At 46.4% G+C, this 8,348-nt stretch overlaps 1 long non-coding RNA gene across 1 annotated transcript; it reads right to left on the bottom strand.

Annotated features, from left to right (window-relative positions):
* Positions 1 to 6,119: 6,119 nt before the first annotated feature.
* LOC135009411 (uncharacterized) lies at positions 6,120 to 7,759 on the bottom strand. Its single transcript, XR_010208958.1, has 3 exons — positions 7,602 to 7,759; positions 6,883 to 6,980; positions 6,120 to 6,237 (listed from the first exon to the last, which is right to left on the bottom strand). It is a non-coding gene; the product is annotated as an uncharacterized LOC135009411 (long non-coding RNA).
* Between the last annotated feature and the right edge of the window lie 589 nt (positions 7,760 to 8,348).

The raw sequence follows: 8,348 nt of genomic DNA, 5'->3' as shown, positions 1-8,348 counted from the left end.
AAAATATTGGGGTGCTGCTGGCCCTGTATGTTGTAAAGATTCAGGGGCGCAGTTAAAAATGAAAAGCACACTGCTGTATGCTGTAAAATATAGGGGTGCTGCTGGCCCTGTATGTTGTAAAAATTCAGAGGAGCAGTTGTTAAAAATGAGTGCTGCTGTTCAAATAACATTACACTGGCCAGGTATGCTGTAAGTATACAGGGGTGCTGTGAAAATAAAGAGGCACTGTTCTGTGTGCTGTAATAATAAAGGGGCGCTGTCCTGTGAAATGGAGAACAACAATTTGGAGGGGAAAAATAGTGGAAGATCAGGAAACACTTCCAGTTCCTAGTACTAGTGCTGAAGCTGCTGCTGCCACCAGTCATGACATTGACGATGTAATTCCATCAACATCGTCTGCTAAGGCCGATGTCCAATGTCATAGAGCATGTGTAAAATCCAAGAACCAAAAATTAATAATCAGAAACAAAAAGAAATTATCTGACGAGAAACGTAAAATTGGCAATATGCCATTCACGATACAAAGTGGCAAGGAAAGGCTAATGCCTTGGCCTATGTTTATGACTGGTGGCTCAGCTTCTCATGAGGATGGAAGCCCTCCTCCCTCTCGAAAAATGTAAAAAATTAAGCTTGTTGAGGGGGCATGGCCTGGTCAGCTAACGGGACGGCAGCAGGGTGCATGAGCTCCAACTTACTCACCCCTTTTTACAGCCCTATTTTCTCTGCTAAATCTCCATGGGCCCTGCTGCCTGCTGTATCCGCTGTGCCTTACTGCCTGGTGCCCGTGAACTCACACTGCGGAGCCAGGGGATGGCACCTCCGTCCTTGCGGGTTGCGGTCTGTTCGCTGCCTCTGAGCCGGGACCTCAATCATCCCCACTTCCGCCCGTGACCCGCTTGGAGAGAAGACACTGTGCCGGTGACCCTTCTTCCCTCGTGTAGCGGTGTGGTGCCAGGATCTCCTGCTCACCTGCCCGCTGGAATATCCTGTCCGACGGCCACTCCGGGGACTTGCAGCGCTGAGAGCCTGCTCACCGCAGGCTGGATGTCACAGTGCAGCTGCCTATCCCCCAGTGTTCAGGGGATCATGGTGGCTCCTGCTGGCGCCTGTCTTGTCTCCCGCAGGGGGTGCAGCGGGTCAGCGGGACTGGATTCTTCTGTCTCCCAGCGGTGGGGATCTTCAGTGACGTCCAAGGGGGACACACAGTATTATAATTAACACTTTCAGTACCTTCCACTGAAGCGGAGCACAGCCTTTGCCTTTATAACACCTGTGCTGCTTAAAGCTATGTGACTCTGGGTGGTATTCAGGTTGCCGACTGTCGGGATCCCGGCGCACAGTATACCAGCGCCGGAATCCCGACAGCCGGCATACCAACAGTTTTTCACGACCCCCCTGGAGGGAGAATAAATAGCGTGGCGCGCTTAGCGCGCCACCTTGCTCACAGCGTGGCAAGTGCAGCGAGCCCGCAAGGGGCTCATTTGTGCTCGCCATGCTGTCGGTATGCCAGCGGTCGGGCTTCCGGCGCCGGTATGCTGGTCGCCGGGAGCCCGGCCGCCGGCATACCATACCACACCCGTGACTGTTATACAGCTAACTACGAGGCATATGGGCACTTCCTATTCTGCACTATAACTTCTCAGCTGAGTTACCATTCACCTATACACTTCAATTCAGTTTAACTAATAAAAAATAAACGAATGGAGGGTTAAGAGGAGAGGAAACCCTGAAGATGTCTAATAGAAATCGCAAAAACCCTCCCGGAGATATGGCATCCTTCTTTGTCCCCAAGCGGGGGAAAAATGTAAACCAACAGTCTGCATCGCCCATGACAGCCCCGGATCCCAGTGCATCCCCACCTAATTCGGGTACTGCTTTTTCTTCAGACTCTGACCCTTACGATTCTTTGGTACAGCCGATCGCAACTACATTTAGGGTTGAACTGCGTGCAGCTATACAGGATTTAAAATCGGAAATCTCCTCATTGGGATCACGTACCGATATTCTCGAGCAAAAAACTGACTAGCTTTGTAACTATCAGGATGTTTGTATCCCAAGAAGTCTCGGAACTACGCTCCGAAGTGGAATCCTTACATGAACATGTTGAAGATCTTGAGAACAATTTACGTATTATAAATGTTCCTGAGTCCATTGATAACTCTGCTCTACCAGACTATCTTAATGGCTTGTTTCATCATCTTCTCCCGGATCTTTCAGATGACCAATTCCTCTTGGACAGAGCTCACAGAGCCCTTCGAGCAAAGCCTCCTTCAGATCATCCTCCCAGAGATAGTATCTTAAGGATGCACTTCCATCAGATTAAGTCGAAAGTTCTGGAGGCATGTCGAGGAATACCAGTGGTTCCCTATAAGGGTTCTAACCTCCTTCTGTTCAAAGAGTTAGTCCCTTCTACTCTTAGTAAATGGAGGGAGATGTTACCCGTTACTAAAGCTCTACGCAATCGGAAGATTCTTTACAGATGAAGACTCCCATTTTCTCTCAAATTCTCTTTCAGCGGCCGATATTACACTATTAAGACCCCAGAGGATGGTTTGGAATCCCTTAGAAGATTGCGACTCTTCTCGACTCCTCCTACAATGCCTTTTCCTAGTTCTCCAGGTAACTCCAAGTCACGATCTCCTCTGCAGGCTGAATGGTCGACTTCATGATTAGTTCTCAACTTGATTCTCAGGTTATTCAATAAGACTTGTATCTTTTTCCCATCACATTACAGAATACAGTGTTTGGCAGTAATCTGATGCTTCAAATGTTCCTATGATGATATTATATGTTTTCGTTCATCTGTTTGGCTGGGGCACGAGGTCCATTGTCTTTATCCACATCAAATATGGTCTTTATCCACATCAAATATCTTCTTAGTGCGCTGTCACAGATAAGAGCCGGCACACACACAGTCCAGTCTCCGGGGTCAGCCAGCATCTTTGGGGAAGCTGGACATGCCCCCGGAGCGAAAGAGAAAAGACCCACCAGGCCACACCCCTTCTAAATTAGGTCACACCCACTTTTCGGGAGCCACGCGGCCCGAGCGGGGGGGGGGGGGGGGGGGGTGTTATAGTACAGAGTGCGTTCCGGGTGTCACCACACCCGGTGATGCCTCTGGGCGACACGGTGACAGAACACGGTGGGGTTGACAGTGACAGAACACGGCGGGGGTGACGCAGTGACAGAACACGGGGGGGGTGACACAGTGACAGAACACGGGGGGGTGATAGTGACAGAACACGGGGGGTGTGACACAGTGACAGAACACGAAGGGGGGACAGTGACAGAACACGGGGGTGTGACACTGTGACAGAACACGGGGATGACACGGTGACAGAACATGGGGGGGGGTGACACGTGACAGAACACAGGAGTGACATGGTGACAGAACACAGGAGGGGATGGTACAGCAAGAGCTAAAGTTCTCTCCCCGCAACCTAAAAAAAGTCTGACGCCACTGCCCGCACACACAAATATACACACACTATCACACACACACTCTCTCTCACACACACACTTTCTTTCACTTTTCCCATTTACTTACTGATCTGGCTGGCAGTGGCAGGAAGGATGGATCTGTAGCAATTTGTCTCTTGTCCTGTGTAGCTCCGCCCCCTGAGGTCCCGTGTAGCCCCCCCATCGGCACATAGCTGCGCCCCCTTTTCGGCTGAACACAGCCGTTGTCACTGTGGACGGGAGGAGGAGGAGGCTGCTACAACGCAGCAGGGGAGAGAGGCGCCGCTTGCAGCTAGGAGGTACTGCAGTGCAGAGCAATGACAAGCAGCTCAGCCGGTCGGGCCGCTTGTCATTACTCGCTGGTGGGAGGCAGTGTGCCTAGCAGGATCGGTTTGCGGGCCGCATCCGGCCCGCGGGCCGTTTTTTGCCCACCCCTAACTTACCATATGGACACTTACCATATGGAATGCATGTCTAGTATAGTAGATGACATCTTCCTTCACTAAATCCTGGGCTCCCTGGTTAGCGCACCATAATGCACCTCCTCCTATGACATTTGGTTATTGACACGGTTCAATGCTCAATCACTTATTCCTATTTAATTTTTCAATGTCTGCTTTATTAGTTTCTTAAATTCTGTAATTCGTCAAAACTAATGGCTTTTTTTTTCCAAACTTTGATAATCTGTTTGATCCTTCAGAGTTGTTTTGAGTATTGCTGTAATGTCTCCCCTACCTCCCCTTGTTCCCATTTTTCTTTTTGTCCCCCGCTCCCTCCAATTGTTTATACAATTTATTGTATTTTTGTAAAAATCTCTCAATAAACAGTCTTTAATAAAAAATAAAATGAAGCTTGTTAAAGCACAGGAAAATACAACTGTGCGTTCAGAGATATTACAAATCCCCAAGGGGAGTCAGAGTATGTCCGCGGTTGCGATGTCTAGGCTTGACCTTCCCAAGACTGTATGGAAAGAGGAGGCTCCTACCACCATTTACACGCCCGCTGCAAGTGCTGGGAAGAGCACCACCAGTCCAGTTGCTGATATTGAGATTGAGGATATTCCTGTAGACGTACACCAGGATGAGGAGGACATAGGTGTAGCTGGCACTGAGGAGGAAGTTGGTGAGGATTCTGATGGTAATGTGGTTTGTTTGAATAAGGCACCAGTGGAGACAGTTTATGTCCGTGGGATGAGAAAGCCCATTGTCATGCCTGGGCAAAATACCCAAAAAAGCCACCTCTTCGGTGTGGAATTATTTCTCCACAAATCCGGACAACAGGTGTCAAGCCGTTTGTTGCCTTTGTCAATCCGTAATAAGTAGGGGTAAGGACGTTAACCACCTAGGAACATCCTCCCTTATACGTCGCCTGCAGCGCATTCATCAGAAGTCATTGTCAAGTTCAGACACCGACACCTAAATCCCTTCTTCCTCTTGTACCCAAGCTCCTGCAAGCCACACCACCAACTCACTCAATGTCAATTTCCTCCTCAATCAGGAACGTCAGTAGTCCTGCAGGCCATGTTACTGGCATGACTGACGAGTCCTCTCCTAACCGGGATTCCTCCAGAGGATCCTTGAGTGTTAAGCCTACTGCTGCTATTGCTGCCGCTGCTGTTGTTGCTGCTGCAAGTCAATTTAGCAGTTGCGAGGACAGTGTGTGGGGCCCCCACATACCTTAATCCGGCCCAGACGCTGAGGAAGATAACTTGTTACAAAATAGATGCATATGCTGCAGCATGGGAGCCCCGAGACTTAGAAGTATACCAGAAAAGCTGCTATGTCTGGCAACATTATTCTGCCTGGCTTGGGGACTCATAAAGCTTATTGTACTTATTTTATATAACCATCATTTTACTGGGGGGGGGGGGGGGGGAATAAGGGCATACTGTATATGGCACTACAGTGGAATGGCATACTGTATAGGGCATTGCAAGAGTGGGGGCATATGGGACATTACTACAGTGGGGGTATATAGGGCAATACAGTATGGAGGCATATGGGGCATTGCGGTATGGGGGCATTTTAACTTGGGCACTACTGTGGGGGCATATTATTAATATTGTAAGTTTATATTTAATTGGCTCAGTACCTTAAAAGGTATATCTCCCATCTGTACGATTTTGATAGGATGGTCCTAACGCTCCCTGCCATGAGTCCACTCACCCTTTTTGTGTCAATACTTGGTAGATCGCAAAAGTTTTCCGGCCCTTTAGAGTAGATCATCAACTCCAAAAGTCTGGACATCCCTGCTTTAAAGGCTAGAAAGTCTTGTACTAGAAAATACTGGTAAACCTTGGTGAGGTGTGTGTGTACAGCACATTTACAAAAAAACTCCTTTGGTGGAGGCAACATAACAATGTATGGACGTAGGACATAGCGCTGTTGCATCTTCATTTCTTGAGTAATTGAGTAATAACAGTCATCAACGCATTTCATGACCTGTCATACACGCGTGCTGGGACTAGGTAAGTAATGTACTGTAGATGAATATTATTTCTTTTAAGAGACTCCGCCCTCGCTTTGCTGCCTTTGGTAGAGTGTAATGGCAGCATTAAGTCAGTGAAAGCTATATGAAGGCCGATGTTTCCTACTCATTATCCTGTTGAAAAAGTGTGATCAACAAACAGAAGATAATTGTCATTTACACGGACAGACACTTACCAAGCCGCACAAAGTACTTTCCAGGATGTTTAAAACAATGGGCTGCGGTCAGAACCCATGTTGGGTAAATCAAGACTCCACCACATTGGAACTTCTTCTCATAAAGAAGCATAACCTGTAATCACAAGAGGGAGCAGGGTACTGCTGGTCAGGTACAACAGAAAAATGCAACTCGGGTTCATTATAACTAATTATTTGTAAAGCACCAGGGTGAAATACAGCACTGGACAACAAGAGAAGAGCCTGCAAAAAAACAGTGACATAAAAAGTGGAGCTTTATATGCAGCATAGCCAGAACAATGCAGCAGGAGCATTGGTTATAGACAGGAACAAAAGATTACAGCACTCATTTTATTGCCAAACGTTGTGGAGCAATTTTGGGATAACTTTATGGTGTTGATTCCGAGTATGACATCAGTTTTGCTAGATTGGCTCTTGGACGGAGATAAAGTACCAGCCAATCAGCTCCTAACTGCCATGTTACAGGCTGGGTTTGAAAATGACTTATAAGATCTGTTTGGCTGGTACGTTATCGTCGTCCACTTTATCTCTCTCCAAGGCTTAGTACATATGTCCCATACAGTTTGGACAGCACTGGAAGAATTAGTGTTAATTAGTAAAATGTAACCTTCTGAAGTTGTGATTTGCTCTAGTTGTGATTACTTGTAGTTAATGGCATAGGTGGTTGCTTCACCTTAGATACGATTGTTGTCAATTAATTTAACTAACATTATAGGGACAAGCATTAAGACTTACTTACTTGCCAGGGACTGTCTCCTTTACGTCCTTTCTTTGCTCCTATGAGGCGGGCTGAATAGTCGAAGTTGAATATTTTCATTTTGCCACAAGGAAACTCCACTGCAAGACAAAGCACACAGTTCCTACCATTTACATACTGACATGAGTGTACTTGTGTACAAAGATAATGTGTCAATTACGACCTGTACACACTACGTCCGGATGCTTCGAGTACCACCAAAGCAGTCCCAACCTCACCCCACTACCAGCTTTCGGACCACAATTTGCTGCCCATTGTCCTACTCCCGTCAGTTGCAAAATAAAATATAAAAAAAATAAGTTGTAATGACAAACAAATAAGAATCACGCAGCCTCATTAGCCTGGTGTGCCGCCCCCCAACAAGTGCCGCCCCTAGGCACGTGCCTGGGAAATCCACCACTGCTACCCAGCCTACCTGCCTCCTGTGCCTATTCTCATTATCCCAACTACATTCTAAAGCAGCAATTCACTTAATAAAACGTGGTCATATGCGATATTGGTGCCAGAATCGTGCAAGTCTACATAGGGGCATATGTGTGTTCCCATTTTTGGCCATGTGCAAAGCAATTTCATACAAGACACACTACACAAACTTGTCTACATCTCACTCTACATCCGGACCACAATATCCAAAAGTAGTGTAATGTGATATAAAAACATGATGGAAGAAGACACAAGTGAGGAGAAGTACAGGGACTTACCAACAGACTTACAGCTCTGATAGTCATCATCCAGCTGGTAACCCGGGGCACAGCTACACAGACGTGATGTACTGTTCCCAGTCTCTGTGCAGAAGTGACTGCAGCCTCCATTACTCAATGAGCAGTTAAAGTGGGTGACTTCTATAATTGAAAGGGCTTCAATAAGTATTCAAGTATACCCTAATGATGTATGGTTTTGGCAGCTACTGTACACTTTAAAAATAAAAATTAATACAAAAAATAATTACGGTAGATCAAAAACAAAACATCCAATAATGGAAACCAGAATAGAACATGGGGCCTAATTCAGATCTGATCGCAGCAGCAAATTTGTTAGCTAATCGGCAAAACCATGTGCACTGCTTGGGGGGGGGGTTGGCAGATATAACATTTGCAGAGAGAGTTAGATTTGGGTGGATTGGCTATAGGGTCTACAGGGAAGATCCCCGGTGGGTTTTGTTGAGGACATGTGGTCCTATTTATAGACATAATGAATTAGATGATGCCAAACAATTTGCATATATGAAAATTTCTTTGCCACTTAGCCTGTGATTGCAGTTGATCTAGTGCATGCTCTGTCTGCCTGCTTGGCTGACATATAAGATTGAGTGAATAGTGATTGGGATACGGTTGGTGTAATAAGCAAGAAAATATATCTTTCTAAAGAATGATATAGTTTCCTAAATTCTGAAGGTGTATCATATAATGTGCTCATAACATTTAATTTTATTTCCTTTTAACTTCCCC

The sequence above is a fragment of the Pseudophryne corroboree genome, unplaced genomic scaffold, assembly GCF_028390025.1.
Source record: "Pseudophryne corroboree isolate aPseCor3 unplaced genomic scaffold, aPseCor3.hap2 scaffold_2256, whole genome shotgun sequence".
In the NCBI taxonomy this organism is placed as follows: domain Eukaryota; kingdom Metazoa; phylum Chordata; class Amphibia; order Anura; family Myobatrachidae; genus Pseudophryne; species Pseudophryne corroboree.
This window is presented reverse-complemented; position numbering and strand designations above follow the sequence as displayed.